Source organism: Labrus bergylta, chromosome 16, assembly GCF_963930695.1.
Source record: "Labrus bergylta chromosome 16, fLabBer1.1, whole genome shotgun sequence".
Classification (NCBI taxonomy): Eukaryota; Metazoa; Chordata; class Actinopteri; order Labriformes; family Labridae; genus Labrus; species Labrus bergylta.
The window spans coordinates 10,595,782-10,616,409 of record NC_089210.1 but is presented as its reverse complement, the minus strand read 5'-3'; positions in this window follow the sequence as shown (position 1 = coordinate 10,616,409).

Below are 20,628 nucleotides of genomic sequence, written 5' to 3'. Positions count from 1 at the left end.
TGCAGGCCGATTCTGACCCGATGTTTGGGTTCCAACAATTTAAAATTTGGCTGAATCATGCCAATAGTGCATTGTTTGCCCTAAAAGGTACAAAAGGGCCCAGGGGACCTATCGCAGCCTGTTCTGCTGCTCCAAACTGGTCAGATGAATTTCTGACATGTTTGAGATTTTTGTCATACAACTAAACTCTCTTGCTTAATGAGAGCCAAGCCATAAGCTGATTAGCTGATTCCCAAACTTAGGGTTTTTTTTATCCTGATTGCCCCTGTGCAAACTGGTAGACAGAGTCTGAAAGCTCCATGGCAACAGCAGGCATGCCGCTTTGGTCGTTTTCCCCCTCCTATCACTAAATATATGAACAAGAGAAACATGGGCAGGACATAGCTGCAGAACTACAGCTACCAGGGGAATATTTGTTGTGATTTAGCTTGCAAGTTAGCTCGAGTTCGTGGGTGATGCTGAGTGTGTGTGCGTTCAAGAGAGCGTTATTGACAGAGTTTGTATTTGAGCTGTGTATATGAGACAACTGGAATACATATATGACATATATCTACTCTACTCCTCAACTAGAGCAGATAGAACAAATGTCTTCATCTACAGTTGATACAAATGTTAACATGATATTATATTATCAACATTTTTATAGATCAGGTTTGAATAATTTGGTTCGTTGATGTGATAACTGATCATTTAATCACTCATATCCAAAGAATGTTATTGTGTCTTTCTGTGCTCTGTGTATCTTTGCATGGCCGAGCATCTTCTAGCGCTTTAGCAGGTTCAAGTGTAGCTAATCTGACTACCACGTGCCCTAAAGGCGGCTGCATAGCGTGACAGAGGAGGACGTGTGAATGGCCTCTTTGTTGAGCCGTGTCATCATTTGTATTCAGAGGGATCAAAGTCTCTTTGGCTGCTTTAAAATTTGTCCTGTGGCTAGTGTTGCTGGAGCAGCGAACGACAATGTCAGGGGATGCAGAAGAGCTGCGAATTTACATAGAAATGGTTTCAGATATGAATGTGTGAGGAATAAAATCAGTCCCCAATTTGGGATTGTACGGGCATGAATCTGAGTCTGCCTTACACTCCCCTGCCTCCGAGGCTGTTTATGTGAGGAAGTATTGTGAGTGTGTTTGTAGGCTTGATGTGTGTGCAAAAAAAAATGTGACTAGATTGTCATTGTAACCATTATTTAGGACACTTTTTTGTCTTTTTTTGCCTTCTTTTGTTATGATAAAGTGACAGAAAGGACACATTATTTATTGCCTCATAATATCCAATGATGTGGTCAAACCTCCTTCATCTGTAACTGAAGGATAAGAGGACTGTAGTGACTCGATTTTGCCAATCAAATCAAGCCTGTAAGCCACCAAGGTGCTGCGCGCCTACCGTACTTTCTGAATTGATGCGTCATCTCCCGCGTGGCATGCATGACTCAGTCCACAACAAACAGGCTCAGAGTTCAAACCACACTACACATGACAACGGCGGGCCAAAAAACAGTCTCCCATACTTGAGTGCTTTGGCCTTAACCAATACATCATCAGGACCATCTTCAATCGTCTACTTTCTTTATTAAAAAGTTGTTTCTCTGAGTGATCAAATTAGTTGTACGTTCACGTGCCAGCCAGCATTTTGTCACAGTTTGGCTCTTTTCCCCTCTTTCTCACCATGAGAAAGGCTGTCAAAGAATTCACTGATTACACTGTGGCCGCTCTGACATCCGCTGCTTCATTATCATTGCAGACACACAACAGAAAATCAATGGGGTCGTTGTAGACTTAATAAAGGTAATTTTTCTGTGCTACTGTCTTCTGTGGTGCCAAAAGGGCCAGGATTATTCCTCCACTTATTTTATCCTCCCTTGCTGTTCAGCTTGTTAGAAAAAAAAGATGCAGGAGGGATCGATTCATGAGCCATTAAAAACTTTCAAAAGAAGATTCAGAAAGAGAAAAGGCTCGGTGTTTTATTTTTGGATTTGATCGAGGCAGACGTCGTCGGCTGAACGGGTTATTTGGTGGATTGGACATTTTTATGAGCCCCCTTGGGTCCTGCTTTTATTGTGTGAAAAAAAGTTAGAATATGAAGGTGAATTTGAATCAGACTGATCATGCATCTCACTGGAGCACATAGAATATTGACTGTTTCTCTATAAAAGGATCCTGTTTAAATAATAAGACTATTCTGATGACATTTCCATGCTTTTGACTGAGTTCTATCTCTGCTAGCACACAATATTTGACTTATCTATCACTGTATGTATGCATTATATATCTGTATATAGGCTTATCTTTTTTCTAAGTTGACACATATTCTTCGTCTGGCACAGCTGATTGCCACTGAGATAATGATAGCACACATCAACGCACACACTGTCACATTTCATGCAAATCTGTCTCCTCCAACAGCAGCAAAGCTTGAATCCAAATATAAAAACTGCTCGTTTTAACTTTAAATCACAATCTTAATCTGAATATTTGATAAGCTGCAAAGGTCTTTCTAAGTTCACATCTGCATACATACAGATACAGTCCCTCCACATAATGGTGGATTGTTCTTTTTTCTGCTCAGATTTTTTCACATTTTTATTGAAAAATATAAACAGCTCTGACATATGACCATGCAGTATTTAGGCAAATATATTCCTTGTGCTCAAGCGGCTCTATATTTGACAGACAGCAGTAAAAAAAATAATCTCAATGTGTCTAGTTGTTCTGACTAAAGCCTGGTTATGTATGCTTACAGTGTCCGTCTTCTTTCTTTTAAATGTCTTCAACATGGTCCCTGAAGTCAAATGTTAGCCAGAGAAACTACAGAAAAAAGTCCCCTGAGAGGAGTAAAGACGAGAGTATTTAAATGATGTTGCAGGGTGGACAAGAGGTCGCATGAGATGCTGGTTAAAAAGGATTGTCTGAGCTTATGTGTGTAGCCTTTGGCGAGAGATTATTTCATAAATAGAAAAGTGTGGTAGAGCTTGCCTTGCAGCCATGCATCAGATCAAGGACAGCTTTAGTCCATACTCTATTAAGATATTTTTTTCTGTATTAAAATTCTTCTTAAAGAAGGATTTGAGTCTGTTGGAAGTTTCCTTTCCTCTCCACTTGGACAAGCAGGTTAATCTGCTGTGGCTGGAGCACAGTGGCCATCAGAAACATTTTCTGTTTTTATGAGGAGAGTTGTACTTAAATATGAAAACCTTCAAAATATAACCTACGTAGTCATTGTGAATTCCTATGATAGAATGTATGTTTGGGGATGTGATGTCTCTTTTCTAATTTCTCTGCATGGCAAGTTGTCTCGTCTGTGTGCACATGAACGCCCCCGGCAGACTCAGGTGCAGGTGACCGAGAAGACAGAGGCCTTGCTTTGTCCTGCAGCTTGTTTTCCGTCCACGTCAACCCGAGGCTCTCGTGTTTATCACCTCATCTCCTCTCTCTGCTACAGCCGAGCCTTTGGATTCAAAGTGATCCTTTATGAATTTTAATGTCCACTTCTGATCTTGACCCACCGGCCAGACGGAATATCTCATACACTTTAAAGACACTGACATACTTTCGGAGCATGAGCATGGTGTCTCAATAAAACAGACACATGGGAGCATGGGTCAGTGCTGCTCACTGAAAGCGAGGACTGTGCTCAATTATTTAATGAACATTGAGAGGGAGAGTGGAATACAAGGATGGAGGCTGAATTCAAAGGATATTATGAGTGTGTGTGCATGCAGAGTACTGCTACATCTGATAAATAATACAGATTCTTTCAAGGTTTCATGTTTGCCTCCTCATAAAACACAACAAACATTTAAGAGCTATCTTACAAGGTTCACCCTTCCCTTCTCCTTCACTGCAAGGTTCCTTTTTTTTTTTATCATGACCCAGGCCTTAGGTATATAGATTTGGCCATTATTCCTATCATTGTTGGTAAGAATTCAGTCAACATTCATGAACTGCTAAGATCTGGAGTCAAGTCACATCCTGTAAATTAAAAAAAAAAAAAATCATACAGGAAAAACCTATTCCTTAATCAACTTAAGCGAATGCAGCTTTTTCCAACTACGTCAAACACTTTCTCTAAATGACATTGTGGAAATGTTTAAATGACTAAACAAATACTGTAAGACCAAAATTGTAAAAATCCTGAAATGACCCCTAATTTTGTATTCTTATTTTGTGAAATAGAAAAGAATAATATCTGTTATTCAAATGAAGGGAACAGCTGCTGAAAGGCCAGAAATGTGCAAGCTGTTGGGGTGTGTGTGTGTGTGTGTGTGTGTGTGTGTGTGTGTGTGTGTGTGTGTGTGTGTGTTTGTTTGTGTGTGTGTGTGTGTCTGTGTGAACCAGGATGTAATTAACAGTGGGGAGTAAATGGGCAACCTGCCCTGACAGAGAGCCAGAGAGACACAATGCCGTGGACCCGTGTACAAATCCCAGCATGCACGCTGTTTTTTTTATCCATGCTATCCTTTAGTCCTCTTTTCTGCCCTCCTGTAACTCATCCACTCTTTGCTCATTCCCTGACCCCCAACAACACACACACACACACACACACACACACACACAGGAAAAACAGGCATAGGTGATTTGCATGTAGTGCTGTGCCCGTCATGCCAGTTAGAATCAGCACTGTGACGCAAATCAGCCAACTTTGTCTCATCAAGAAGTGACGCTGAGCCAGTGGGCAATCTGAAGCAGCACCTCTCTGCATCACCACTGCTTCATTTAACTTTGAAAGCATGCATTTGCTCACCTTTGGTCTGTTTAGGCAAAGTCTAAATCCCAGATCGACAGAAGCACCGCAGAATACAAGCTGTGAATACTGAGAAGTGTCACTCCTTGTTTTGTCTGGCATGTGCTGCTGTGAGGAGGCTGTTTTTACTTGCATCCTCATGGTGTATTTGTATCTATACCTATTGGCAGGTTGAATAACCTTACATGCCTGTATTGAGTGAACACAAGAAACACATGCTGACATTTTTGTCCTGTTTGTGTGTATGTGTTGTGTGGCTGAGTGCTTCATGAGTGATTCTGTCAACAGGCCGGGTTATAATGAGATCCCCGGGGTTGAACGCAAGCTGCCTGTAAAACAACAGATGTGACTGGACTTGCTCAGTCTCCCCGTCTCTCCCCACTTGCTGACGGAGCTGTCAGTCATCCAGCAGGAGGATGGATGACTTGACAGGTGAGGAGGGCAGGACATGGGTAAACTGCTCTGAGGACAGGGGAGGCTGACACTTAATAGCACAGCTCCGTGCTCTCCATACAACAACAAAAAAGTCTGACGGTCGAAACATCCCAAATGTCAACAGCTTTATCGCACTGCTGATGTGATGATGATTATTAGACCTTATACTTCTGCTACTGATGCGACACCTCAAAAGCAGACAAGAATCTGACATTTAAAAGGCATTCGGTGACTTTTCGATAAGGTGCCATCTATTATCACATCAGAAATGACTATTAATATAAATGCAGAAGGCTTGAAAACTGTGCCAATGTGGAAAAAAGCGAATTTCTCATGAATATACTAACTTTGAATCCTTACATTTTTGACACCCTTACCTCCCCAGAGTACCACTTTAATTCCAACTCCTGTTTTAGGGAAAATAATTCAGGATGGGATTTTTCACCTGTCTTTCTTCTTAGGGTCCCGAGAGCGAGCCAGACAGGCAAGCTGGCAGAGACCTCCAGTCAAATGTTACTGCGGATTGCCAAAAACATCACAATAGAGGTTCTGTGTGAATGAAAGAGCAAATGGGTGCACACACAAACACACATGGAAAAAAAAAAAACATCTCTTTACTCCTGGGCAGACAGCCACTGGCCCACTGCAGCCTCTCAGTCAATAGATGTGCATTGTGCTTCATCCAACAGGAACCGGCTGCAGAAACCTGTTACTTCACCAGGCGTGTGTATAGGCCAGAGCAAGAATTAACAATTAGCCAATGGTTGTGTGAGATACACCCCATTAATTCTGTTTTTACGGATCATCCAAATCCCAAAAAAATACATGCCGTGTTAGCAATTTCACAGGGACTATTTGTATGGTACAAGGATTATCCAGAGTAACTGTGGTACTATAAGTGGAGGGCTGTTTTGGCTGGATTAACATGAAATCAATAAAGCCCACTGATTCTGGTGATTTGCTATCTTTTTAGCAAGGTTAGATTTTTGTTTCTATAGAAACATCAACAAGTCTTGCATGGATTCGATGCTTTTTGGTTTAGGATGAAAGGTTATAATTTTAGTGATCACTTTCTTTTTTTCACCTGCTTGCATTCAGTTTGGTGCTTTTATTTGTGACATAAACTGATCAAATAGTTACCCATTATTCTCGGCTATGCTGTGTGTCAATTGCAAACATCAGCATGCTAACATAAACATGGAACCAAGATAATCTTTATTCTTATTTCTGCCAAACCTGTTACCATAGGTTTGGGTTAAAAGCTTGTTGAGTATATAGCATGGCTGTAGACTTATAGTTCTTATAGTATAGTTGGCTTAATATTTATCAGAGGATATTTTCTCTTTGGTGATTTGGGTGAACTGACCCTTTAACCCCACTATGACACTGACTTTTGTTTACAATTAATACTCAGCAAGGGTCATCTGACTAAGTGAAACACTCATGATCCGACAATGGAAATGAAATATTTGAGTCCGCTCAGCGTTGTACATGAGTTAATCCCTGCTCTGTAGCTCCCTGCTTCCTTTATGAGACAACATGTCATTACCAGATAATCAAGCTTGTTCCCATTATTGCTGCACATTTTAATGAGCTGTGTACATCCACAGCATGGCCTCCAGAGATGAGCCATCACACAACGATAATGTGCCGCTAATGGGTTTAAATAAAAGAGCATTTTCATAATGTTCTATCTTTGGGGCAGAACAATTAATGCCGTGCACTATAAGCAGATTGCTTTTTTAACTAAAACATTTCATTAATGGCAGCCTTAGAGCTACGTCTTAACCCCGTATCAGCTACATTGATATTCAGTCCTCACACCGGCTGTGGATGTATTTCAGGCAAAATATGCAGTGTCTCCATCATCAGAGAAGGCTACGATGCATGACCTGCTTGACTCTGCTGATAAATGATTTATCAAAAGCACACACACAAACAGTGGAGGTGAGGGTTGTGGACACACAGAGAGATGATAGCAGAGAGAGGGTTGGAGCGAGTGAGGAATCTGAGAGCAGGACGTTGAAGCTCCAGATGGTGCCGATGACAGGTGTGATCATCATTGGGAATTACGCTTCTGATACTCCGACTACTCAATGTGTGATATGTCGGCTCTAATTTCAGATACACGACTGTTCTGCAGACCATCAAGGAGTGGCAATGCTTTCTTTATAATTCAACACTTTCCTGACTTCTGTTTTTCATCTTACTGTAACTGCATGAAGGAACTAATGAGTTATTATTGACTAACACTTAAATGTTTCATCGTGTGTGGGTGTTTATACTTTATCCAAAGTTTTTAATCGTTTTAGAGACTCTCAGGTGGAAACACTAAAATCTATGAAGCATTAGTTTGATGGTGTTGTAACTGTCTCTTAATCTGCTTTGCTTTGCGTGTGTGTGTGTGTGCGTGTATACTTGTGTCTCCAAATGCTCACTATGGGCTTTAAAAAAAACTGGCAAAAATAACAGTTTCGGATTCCATCACTTGGTGGCAGTTGAGCGACTACAGCTGTATAGATTTAAGGGAACTTTCTTCCAGCAGAGTACTTTATCACTATTAACGTCCCTCCCAAGTGCCATCATTTTCTCTCAAATTATTTTCTCTCTCTCTCTTCTAGCCACAAGAGCACTTTTTCCTCTGTTTTCCTCGGTTTGCCTCATTCATCCCCTGCTGTTAAAGCTCTCATTTTCACAGGATGCTGCATGTTGCTGATGCCTTGATCTACAATATTGCAATCCGCCTGCCCCACTCTATCATCCAATCTATCAAAATCCCTTCGCTAAGATTAGAAGACAGAGAGAAAAAGGTGAGAGAAGTAGATGTATGAGGAGCGAGAGACAAAAGGCGTTTTCACTGCGTCTTCATTTCAAACAGCCATTATAGCTGGCATTAATTCACTGTTAGCAAGCTATGAAAATGTTATTTCCCGTCGAAGAGCTCCAGTTGGAGCTTAGCTGGAGTGGAGAGCATTACACTGTCTGTTGAATTGGTTTTGCCAGAAAGAGATTGCCCCGGTTCCTCTGCTGAGAGGGGTCGGGGTTAATGGATCAATGGTGGAGGAGGTTGAGCGAGCGATACAGGTGGAGAGAGAGAAGAAAAGTGCAGGAGCGTGGTTATTTAAAGGTAAAAGGAAGTGAGAAGGATTGGGCTGTGTGAGTGGGTGGGTGGTGGGGGGGCAGGGGGGTGATTGGCTTGATTTCCCTCATGTGTCTGTCATCATAGGGGAGCCGCTCTGGCTCCATCAGGCGGCCTCCAGCTCGGTGGCAGCTCCTAATGCCGCTCCTCCTTACATTACACGGCTATTTGCAGTAAGGCGCTGTGGTTTGATGGTCAGCCATATTGGTCATCATTGCCTTTTTTGCGAGTTATGAACTATCAGAGGGGAAAGGCAATTTCTTATTTGGCTTTCCTTCCTTCATCTGTTCTATAAATACAGTTTGAAGATTTTTTTATATTGTCTTCATTCATGCTGTAAATCTTTAACCAGGCCTCTGATTTTTAGTTCACCGTAAGCCATTTCTTGTCTTGCTTCCCTTCTGTCGCTTTGTTCTTTATTTTCTCTGATTAATTCTGAATGTATGTGGGTGCTGCTTTATTTTAAAGGTTTATGGGATTTGTTCTGTTATTGCGTGTCTGGTCCCTCCCCTGAACTGTTTGGCTCCATCACCAGCCTGTGCGATAGTTGGATGTCTCTAAGGGCTCCATGCAGCTAACCGAGCAGCGCTGGCACATCTTTGTGTTTATGAGACAGCGGGCATGTGTTTGCTCCCACCTGACCGGGGGAGATAGGGAGGGAGGGAGGGGGGGGGGGGGGGGGCTTGAGGAGTGAGAATGAGAGGCCTGTTGTGACGCTGTGGGGAGCGGGTGGGCATATTGAAAAGCAGCAGGTGCTCAGCCAATCTGGGAGATGGTCTGATCCTCCAAAATGTCCATCTCAAAGAAGGGACAGCCCCTGATTGGCTGCCGATCAAATTTGACAGGAGCAGCGACTTCTTTTCTTTGCCAAGGACCCCAGTCTGAGTGCACCTGGCCTTCATTCACATGACCGGAGATGTATCAGACGGACCCTGTGTGTGGCGTTTGTGCGAGGCCGCTTTGAAGTCCTCGGTTTTGGCTGAGTTGTGAGATGGGGGCGTGGCTCTTCCTCTCAGGAGAGCCAGTGGTGGGAGGAGCTTTGTCTGTTTGCCAGCCTCCAGAGATGTGGCTGCTTTTCAGCACGGCTTCCTTTGTTTTTCAGCTAATTTGATTTTATTCTCACACCTCTCATCTCTCCAGGGGGAGGCCAGTCTGTGTTCAGCCTCTCTGCTATTAGAATACCAATCAAACACCCACCAGTGTCGACTAAACACTCGTCATCCCTGAGCCAAGAGGGTCTGCTTCCTGAGCTTGTGTCTTTTAAGTGTGTACTTGAAGGCCTGCAGAGGATCTGCTCACATAGATCATGTTATGCTATGCTAATGTTATCAAAACAACAAAGCTGTCCTTTCTTGTCAAGAAAAGGCTCAGTGACATCATCCATTTGATTCTGAAGAGTCCAACAATGGCAGCCATGAAAATGCTATCTCAACCTAACTATAGATCAATCTAGAAACACGCAAAGCCATATAGTTGAGGGGGGGGCTTAAGCGTCCTTGCAAACAGCTAGAAAGCACCTACCTGTCAAATAGACCACGCCCATATTTATACAAATGTATGACTATAAGACTTAATAAAATCAAAACAGATTACTAATAAAAACCATTAAGTAAAAAAAGAATACTATGAATGAATGAGCTATTGAAACCATTTTCTTTTAAATAAACCAGGCTGTAATCTTTTTTATTTGTGCTGTCAAAATAGGCATTCAAAATGACCTATTTAGGATATACAAGAATAAAAGACTTCTTTTAAATGTAGATTTTTTTTAAATGTTGTCTTAGTGGAGATATTTTAATCTTGAAGTCAAACCAACATGATACCTAAAAGGAGTCACAAGCATGCTTAAGAGAGAACTATGAAAGAGGAAGCATTGGTCCCTACTCTGACTTTTTTCTTTGACCCTGAATCACCCCTGACTCTGGAGGGCCATGACCCAGGAAGATAAAATAACCCAGATGAAACACAGCTATCCACCTCTGACTGCAACTGACCCTGATTTGCAGCCTGCAAAGAATAAAAACTGGAGCTATTATGTCATTATCTTCAGCCTCAGCAATAAATGCCTGTGGAGCAAAATGAAGAGAGAAATGAGCAGAGGGGTGAATGGGATGGTCTATTGTTCTCAAATTGTTCGTTTTCTGTGACATGACAAAAGGGAAATCAATAGGAGATATTGATGTTGAGCCCAATGCTCAATTGAATCGTTGCTGCTTTGTCATCGCTCTCTCGGTGCAAAATGTTTTAAGAGTAGTGTGGTGATGAATGTGTGGCTCTTTTCTTTTCTAAGACTGACATTGGAAGGTTGTTTTGGGAAAACTGAAGTTAGTTTACATGGTTTCATATATTTGTGGCACTGAAACTATAAAAGAGTATTTTTTTTAAATAGTATTACATCGTGTTGTCCACAGACTGACTTCTGCCTGATAAGATTCACTGTAAAACTTTCACCTGTCACACAAGACGATCTTCAGTGTCACCAAGTGATCCACAGAGGCCTCTGCTGCTGTATGACCTTCTCTGTGAGACTCAGTGACCCAGTATTCATCGTGTGTGTGTGTGTGTGTGCGCGCGTCTGTGTGTGTGTGTGTGTCCGTGTGTGCGTGTGTGCGTGTGTGTGCATGTGCGTGTGCGTGTGCGTGTGTGTGTTGGTTTGTGTGCATGTGTGTGTGCTACTAAGTCCTTGAGCAGATGGCAGAAGGACACCCCTGTGCTCAGCAACATGTCCGTCACTCACCTCTGTAAATAATCACTCTAGATGCTGTGAATAATAGAGACTGTGTGTGTGTGTGTGTGTGTGTGTGTGTGTGTGTGTGTGTGTGTGTGTGTGTGTCTTGTAAACCATAAGGAGCAGCTTACAGACTCAATTCAGAGGTTCAGGTTCATCTTAAAGCAGTGTTTCCCCTACTATTATGTTAGGTGGCCTGCCTCCCCCCCATGATTAACATATATATATATATATATATATATATATATATATATTTTTTTTTTAGATTTATTTTTGGGCTTTTTGTGCCTTTATTGTAGAGATGGGATAGTGGATAGAGTCGTAAACCAGGGAAAGAAGTCATTTAAGGATACCTTTCCGATAGACCAGGACAGCTGTCATTAAAAGTAACACATGAAGATTCCTTCAAGTGTTCGTGTCACCGTCCGTCTGCCCGCACCCCCCCACCCCCCTAAAGCTGTAAACCTAGGGGAAACACTGTAAAGTCCCCATGGAAAAAAAAACATTTACCCAGTTTTAATCCAGCATTTCTGTGTTTTTTTTTTTTTTTTTTTACATAACTGTATTTTCTCATCCTGTAAAACATTTCAAATGTCTGACGACGCATCCTGCACTTGGGGCGTTTACCAATTTCTCATCCAATAAGATAGCTTTGTGGAAGCTAACAATCGTATGAACTTCAGCCCAACGTTATGTCCCACTGCACATTTAGTAAGTTTCCCGTTTCTATTGGAATAAACGTCACGACTTTGTCAGTTTCATGAGGACTTTAACTTGAGGATTTGAGGATTTAACTTGAGGTTGAGGATTTAATTCCTTTTTCAATTTCTTTAGAAATGCAACGTGGATAAAAGTCTCTTTAGGGTCTACGTGACGACGACTTCACTATCAAATGAAACTAAACAAGAGGGAAACACGCACCGTCAACACAGGATAAAGGCGACAGAGGGAGAGAGGAATATTAAAATGTTGTCTTGTTGTGTTGTTGGGTGCCAGAGTAGAAGCAACAACAGTAACGTCTCAAAACTTAAATTCTACCTTAATTCACAACATTGTTATAGGCATCTAGGGAATTATACGCCCTCAGTCGGTCTTTACTGCAGACTTAATTAATTTCTATCAGAAAAAATGTAAATGTCTGGCCATTGAGTCCTGTCAAATCATCCATCCACTGAGTTAAAGCAGACGGATGAGCCAGTCTTTCTTTCTGTCTACTTCCCGCATTGCTTTGTATTTATATGAAGCAGCATTATTCTGTAAATAACTCGTGATTAAACCCCAAACACAGAAGCTCTCATCCTTGTTTCCAGGAGACGGACCTAAGTCAAGCTGTCTTGAATAATTGCCTTCATCTTTAAGTGCCATCATTTTCAGTGCCCACGCTTGAGCTTTCCTGTAGGTGATCTTTATAATGTTCTTGTTTTCTACATATGTGAGCAAAAACCTGACCACACAGAGTCTCACACAAGTATCTACACACACCCTGCAGAACACACACAAATAATTAAGCCCGAAAAATCTGAAATTAAATCACAAACGGGCTAATTTCCTTGACGATAGCGCGGTTAACACATCTCTCCTCATAACTGGCCTTTCAGAGAGCGCCTGTTTCATTGTCTTTGCAGAAAGAAGTAATCAGCAGGCGAGAGATAAAGACTGAATTATACGAGAATGGAAGAAGGGAAAAAAAAAGAGAGAGAGGGGACGGATGAATGGTTGAGAAGAAGAGAGAGGGCTTTTTGTGAATGCAAGTACAGGATGTATATAGAGCCATAATCTGCTTCACTTTACATGTTTCAACAGGTGATCCATTTTTTAAATACGGCCATTTTCTATGGTAAGCAATTCCTGCATAGAGGTAAAAAATACTGAAACTTGCCGTCAGGCTCAAACACAGGGACGCACTGAAGCTTTTTCTCTTATATCCTAGAGAAACTAAATCCATCAGGGACATTTCTGTACTCACACTGAAATATATAATGACTATAGGTGAAAGATATTTGAAGTATGTGTGTGCTTATACATATAGACAACCTTTTTTTTTTTGTTATCCTCATTATTTTGCCTCTTCATCTGATTCAGTTATTCATTATATCTACATATATTTAAGCATATACACATTTCAAACCAGGTCATATTTCCAAAGATAGGCTCCATCCATCAACACAAAGTGTCTCCAGTTGGCAAACATTGGATAAAAATGTGTTTCTGAAGGAAAATGCTGCTCATATTGAAATGAATGACTGAGTGAAATGACAAAATGAATAATGGCCTAGTGATTTAGTGACTGAGTATGAAAAAGTCTTCCTTCTTGAAGTGGCACAGAGCTTCATTTAGCTGCTTACAGTACATTTTCTGTGACTATTTAACATGATGTCACATAAAGCTCCAGCCCGTGCGAGAAGGCCTTACACAAGATAAAAATGGAAAAGTGTAGTGTAGAGGAAATATACAATCAGTATTTCCTTTCCGTTGCACTATTAACAAAACCACACATCCTCATGTCTACCAGCTTAAGCTAACAAATGCAAACGTGTGCTTGCTTTTGCCGCAGGAAACCTCCCCGGTGTGAAATGCGTTTCCGCTTGTGTTGCTGCCGCTCTGAGCATTAAGTGTGGTCTTCCAACTCTGTCAGGCTAGAGTCTGACCCTGGCTCCAGGCCTGCCCCGAGGGGTGTAGGACTCATTTATAAGCCAGGATGACATTCTGGTGTTGGATGCCTCCACATAACCAGCTCAGTGTGTTTCTAACATGTCTAAAAATTTCATCAGAAAGGCCACAAGATGAAGCTTTCATGTTACAGGAACAGGAATGCAGAAAGGAGAATCTAGATGCTGTGGCTGGAGAGAGTGGAGGAGAGAATGTGTAAGAACTGAGCACATGTTGTGAAAGAGTGGGAATGTAATGAATTTGGATGATTTTTACTGTATAGGGCCATTATTTGACTGCTATTTCAGCCAATGAGTGAGAAAATACCTACAAGTATGTGTTTTGCATATATATATTTTTTGTGTAGCTTCAAAGAAGTATGCTAAAGGTGAGGGTGAGGCAATATTCTGTTGGTGCTTTCTTTTCTGTGTTCTGTGCTGTTTCAGTGGGATGTGTGTGTGTGTGTGTGTGTGAGTGGTGTAAACTAACTCAAAGGGGGAGGCAGTGATTTATGTGTCATGCAGGACGGAGGCTACACATCTTGCTGACACAACTCCGCCATCAACAGGAGTTATGCACCTAGAACACAAAAGCAAACTCAGAAGAGGGGGGGGGGACCAAAACAGGCCATAAGTAAGCTTTTGTTACTACCTCTAACTCTCTTTTACACACAAATGCACGCACAAAAGCCTCCAGGCCGGCCCTCCTTCATTTGCTGTTTGTTCATCTGTTTGCCTCTTTGCCCAGAAAGAAATGTATGCATTTCCACAGAGCATAAATAAACATGGACACACACATGCACACAGCAAAGGCAGGGACGCACACATACACATAAACATGCAAAGCAAACCAGCCAGATCACTCTATAAATAAGAACATTTAAACACACACACACACACACACACACACACAAGCCCTCCAAGTAACAAAAAATTGGCAGAAAACATATGTGCAGAGTGCTGGAGGGAAACATACTAATCCTTTTATTAATTAGTTGGCTGTTTATCAACAATATGTTTTTCTTTAATTAATGAAGTCTATATTATTTTCTTATCAGACATACACAGACGCATGGATACAATCATTGTTCATAACACATGACTAGAGAAAAAACCAACAATAGCTATATGTTCTGCATGATAACATGCATGAACAATATTCAGAACTTTTCTAGTTAGGTCTTGAGGTGTTGATCGCTCCCTTCCATTACCCCTCTTAAGTCGGAGCCGGCCAGCTTCATGCCGCAGCTATTTCTCTACAGAGACAACATGCAGGAAACAACTGCAGCAGCACTCCATATAACAAAGTTGCCTTTCTGTTTCTTGCTCTGAGTCTGAAAGCAACTGCTGCCAACTTGGTAATTTGCCACACAAAACTGGCAATGATGGCTTTGCCGGGGTTGAACTGCTGCGAATAAAATCTCATAAACTACACAGAATAATACACTGTGCCTGCAAAGCCAATGCAAAGTTCAAAATAATATGTAGAAACATTTGTGTACAGTAGGCATATGAACGAACAGAAATCCACATCAACAAAAACTACCCAAGCACATCTCAGAGAACTCTTGTGTGTTGCAGCTAAAAGTTTTCAAAGTTCGAGGAGCTTCGGAGGCAGCACAGCATCCTAACAGGTCAGGACAACATGAGCAATCTTTTATTAAGCAATGCCAAATAAAGATGGATGAAGGGAGAGGAGGTGGGCAGCAAGCTGAACACACTCACTCCATGTTTCCTGCAGGAATATGTGCTCAGCGCTACACAGGTTTGATTAGGAATGGCTCAGTAGCTTTTTTCCATACCAATAAACCGCCCATGTCTCCCCCTCCCCCATCGCTTGTTTTCTTTTTTTTTTTTCTTCAGAAATTTCCTCCACACATGTTGTACTTTTTGGTCTCTGGTTGACTCACCTCCGTCAGGTAACTGACAGCGTGTCTTGGACATCAGCGAGCTTGTTAACATTCTGAGGCTTCACCGCCACGGTTGCCATGACGTCAGTGTCTCTGTGGAAACTCATGCAGGGATCAGGGTCAGATTCACATTCTGCAATGATCATGTTACTATTCATCCAGTCAGGATGTCAGAGAACAGAGAACACGTACTGCTTGATGTGTAAATGTCTTGTCTGCTTTGTCCTCTTATAATTACCGCGGTTTAAATCAACATTGTTGCTGTATGCTGTTAATGATAAATAATGTAACACACCTGCGACGTCTGCAGGGTTGATTTATGGGAAGAAAAATCCTTCCGAACACCTGACTAGTGCTCTAATGTGGGTTTAAAAATCCAGATCGGACTCATATTGTATTAGAAATGCTGCCTCGTGTGTGTGCAGGAGGGGGATTTGAGCCTCAGATTAGCCGGTCTGACTATCCTGTTCTACGACACACAAGTGGACTCAGGTTTTATTACTCTATAATCACCTGGACTGAGCCTGCCAGAGGCTGAGAGACTTTCGCCCCCGAGAGACTTTAGATGATGAGCTTGTTTCCACTATGTTTCAACAGCCTCGGTTGCTTATTCCAAAGGTGGAGCAAGTTTATAATTATCTAAATTGCTGCCATCATGCACATTGTACATGGTATTAAAAAGAAGCAATTTAATGTTTTCAATACCAAATACAGGCATTAATTATAGATTCTAGAGCCTGAAATCTGTAACTGTTTTGTTAAGAATTTATGGCAGTTTTATTTCACCCGCATTGAGTTAACATTTCCGCATATAAAGTTGTAGTTTCTGTTGTGAGTGGAGACATATCATTCCTCGTTTCCCATCATGCTTTGTGCTAGACTGAATGCTTACTTCCTTTAAAAGATTGCTGTCTATATTTGAAACCTGCAAAAGTTACTTATTGTTTGTATCAATAATGTCACTATTTATTGGTCATTTTGTGTTCATCTGAGGAAAAATCTTGGAAAATATGAGGAAGAGTCTACTTATATTTTAAGAACCACAACAGTTTTAAAACTGAAAATGATGTTGATTGTTTTAAAGAATATCCATTTATGTCATGACACAACTGACAAATGTTTACTTTCAGTTCTAATGAAGCCTTCTGTTGATCATCAGAACCTTTTGCTGCTGCCACTTTACAATATTTTACAGAATTCATCTTGAATGCTTCTTACTTTGCTTTACCTCCAGATCCCAAACATGTTACAAGATTTGAATTGAAACTCATCTAAAAGAAGTTCATTCATCAGGTTAAACTGTAATAAGGGAAATTGTTTTACCGTATTAGTAGCAGTGAAAAGATAATGCTTTCCCTTCTGTGTGTGCTTGACAGTGACGTGACCTTTATTAAGGCACTAAATCCCCAAAGTCTGCAGTCAAGCTGCTTTGCAGCCAGACAGTGAACAACTAAAAAGGGTATCTCCCTAATGTGAGACTATGTAAATGGGAGACAGAGCAGCAAATATAAAAAAATCCAAACAAAGAGGCTGGGAGGTCTATGAGGGTGATGTTAGGATTCATGACCTTCCCAAAGCAACACAAAAAGATGGGACGTTGTTTACATAAACCAATAATCTGATTGGAGCAGATTAAGATCCGAATAACAAGGAGTTACAGAATCAATTCTGTCCTTTAATCACACATCAAAACAAGTTTTTTACTTAGGCATGCAAATATTTGATCATTTTGAAGATTATTTTGGATCATGATGTACCTTTATTCCAAATGTCAGAGTATACACAGCCCCATGGACACAGCAGGCAGACAAGCTGATCTGTTTCCATTATGATATTGTGCAGCAGAAGGTGCAGCAGACTGATGAACTCTATAGTCCTCAGATTTGATAGACAATTCAATCTGCTGGATTGTCCCACAATATAGAACAGCTGTTTGCAAGGTGACAAAGTACTCCAACTGTAACTTACCGCTGTAGTTTTTCATTATATAATTAACTGAACACAGCTGGTTAGTGTTCTCGATCAAGTGGACTGAAACAGGCGATCCATCAGATACAACCTGACAATCAGGGGGAGATCACGTTTCCTTTGCTCTGGCATAATTCTTACCCATCTTGTGTTTGGCAAGCTTCATGCCGAGAAAGTCTTTTTGACTAATATCAGGCAGAATTTCTGACTAAAATGTAGGAATTTAAGTAGCGAATTTAGGTAGCTATGTACATTTAACCCTGCTGCAAATATAAAAATGTATTACATGCACATCGCTTATAAATAAGCATTTGGGAGCCATAGTGTTGCAAGTCTTTGTCTTCATGTTAAATATTTAACAATCAAGTGATGTGCGCGTGTTTTCCACTTTTTCTGGGCCTCTCTCTTTAAGATCAGGTTAACCGTCCTCTCGATAAACCTTCAAACTTTGTCCTCCATGAAGTTGTTTTTATTCCATGGACAGCCTCCTAGATGTCCATCATTGCAAAACCACTCCATCTCTCTCTCTCTCTCTTCTTAGCAGAGCTCCATTAGAAAGGCTCAGTCAAACAAGCAGCTCATACACAGCCTGTAATCCCTGAAGGGAAACAGGGTGTTTGCTTCCACCTGAAAACACATGATGGAAGAAACACAATGTCCTAAAATATCAATAACTCTGACTGATGGTCAAAGACATAAAAAAAAAAAAAACCCTTCTCTCTATTAAAGAGAAGCTGTCTCAGATGTAAACTCAGACGAGAAGACGATAAAGACGAAGACACCCACAAAACAATATAAAAGCACACTCTCACAGATTTTAATTACCAGCACTTTAGTACAGAAACCACAAAACTGTGGGATAATTAATCTCCACAGTCTGTCTTTTCACTGCTAAACCACCCCGGGGATGAGCCCAAGTTGGTCTTCACTATATTGAGATCATCTGCTGGGAAACAGGAAACAATAAAGTTGAAAATCTTTAGGGCTAACAGAGGGGGGGGGGGGGGGGGGGGGGGGGGGAAGGTCATCAGATTAATATGCTGTTGAAGGCATTGCTTGTTTCGCACCCTGATGGTCAATTCCTGCCCCGTTCCTGCCCCATGAATGTGGAGCACCAACTGCTTCCCGAGTGTGTGTGTGTGTGTGTGTGTGTGTGTGTGTGTGTGTGTGTGTGTGTGTGTGTGTGTGTGTGTGTGTGTGTGTGTGTGTGTGTGTGTGTGTGTGTGTGTGTGTGTGCGTGTGTGCGCGTGCAAGTTCAGCTTGGTCACACACCGCTTCTCATTACAAATCCTCTCATGACTGTATGCAATTTGTGTCTCTCCTCTGAAGGCTTTTGTCAGCAGGCTGGCCAAGTACCGTCTCTCTCGCTGCTCATCACTCCGTCGTCTAAGTGTGTCTCTGTCAATCGCTGCATTTCTCTATTTCCCGGCTGCCATACAGACAAGCCTGTTTGCAAATTGTACTAATTAGCCAAGAGCGCCATGCAATCGTGTCCTTCCTGTGTGGATGAAATCAGGGATAAGATGACTGGGCTCTCTGTGCTTATCAGAGAACGGAAAAGGGAAACTGAAGAATGCAGAATCAGAGCGTGAACCCACAAAGGTACTTCTAATCCTCCTGGTGTCTCAGCGGTAAAGGGCAAATGGCTGATCAGATTTCTGAAATCCAGGCGTCGACATCCTGCTGTAATAAACCTGCCTGTTAGCAGGAGAACGTCGAGATAAACACCAAAGCTGGTCTGTTTTACAATCAACGCAGCTGCTGATTTTGTATTCATCTTGACAAGAGGAACACATGTCTGTATCGGTGTCTGCATGACTGCTGTCTTTGACGTTTATGCAGGCTGATGGGGCAATGCAGACCAGTGCAATGGAAATGATGCTGCCCACTGCCCCCTCTGTTAGACACAACCACACACTGGCAGCACAAGCCTAATCCTCTTTAAGTGTCAGCCCAAACTGTAGGGGCACAGCAGGTCTCATGCCCCCGCTGTGGGTGTTGGCCTCATTTCTACTGCTCACTTCCTGCCCTGGGCAGCACCTTCCTACTGCTCCTCCCTGACTCCTGTGTTCATCTAGAAATGTCGCTCTCCCTTTCTTCTCCTTTGAGGAACAAACTGCTGAGAATCTTTTGAAAATGCACATCCTTACTTATCCTTACATTCGCATAGAAGGAAGTTTATAGCTGGCAGTCACAGCAGTTGATTTGTTGATTTCAGAGATACAGTATGTTAGAATATTGTCTCATGTAGCTCCAAAATAGGTATGATAGAATCGCAAGTTATTTACTTGCAAATAAGTAACCTTTATCAGTATAAAAACAATCATTTGTAATGAAGATATAACTTCAGTGTCATTTTTGGTGGGGGTTAATTGGTCAGGATGTTCGTTCGGGCTCGTACAAGCATCACAGTGAGGGCGGGCAACAGGTTACTGGTGCAGTTATCCTAATGGTCAGTGGTGTCACGAACATGTATTTTTGAAAGTTACATATGGCACCTCTAATGCATTAATTGATAATTACCGGTAGAATATGCCACAGGAGTGGTTTGAGAAGTTATACAACATCTCGAAACCCTTTTTTATTCCAATACTCAATTGTGAATCAATCGACACATTCTGTCCTCTGTAAAGGAACAAGCTGGAAACCTCCTTCATCCATCACTTGACTTTATCTCGTCAGTGGTTTATTGTCTCGCTGGAAAGTTACGACAGTTAAGTTGCCAGACAACACTGACAGATATAAAGGTAAAGCTTTCAGTAGCTGTCAGAGTGTTTGGACTTACAGTAGATGGGCCTGTCTGCTCTCATCTCCTCCTCAATGCTTGTCAGGGTTCTTCAGCTCACCAACCAAAAAGTCCTGCTTCCAAAGAGAAATGGTCGACATGTAAGCTGACCAACAGACTCTTTTACAGAAACAGCCGAGGGGGGAAAAAAAGAACTTTGAGAAGTCCGTAGTTGCAGGATCAGGTAGACGGTCAAATTGTTCTCTTCGGATGGAAGAGCATTCATGTCATGTTATCTGTCACACTTGAAGCTCCTGTAACAGTATGGAGTC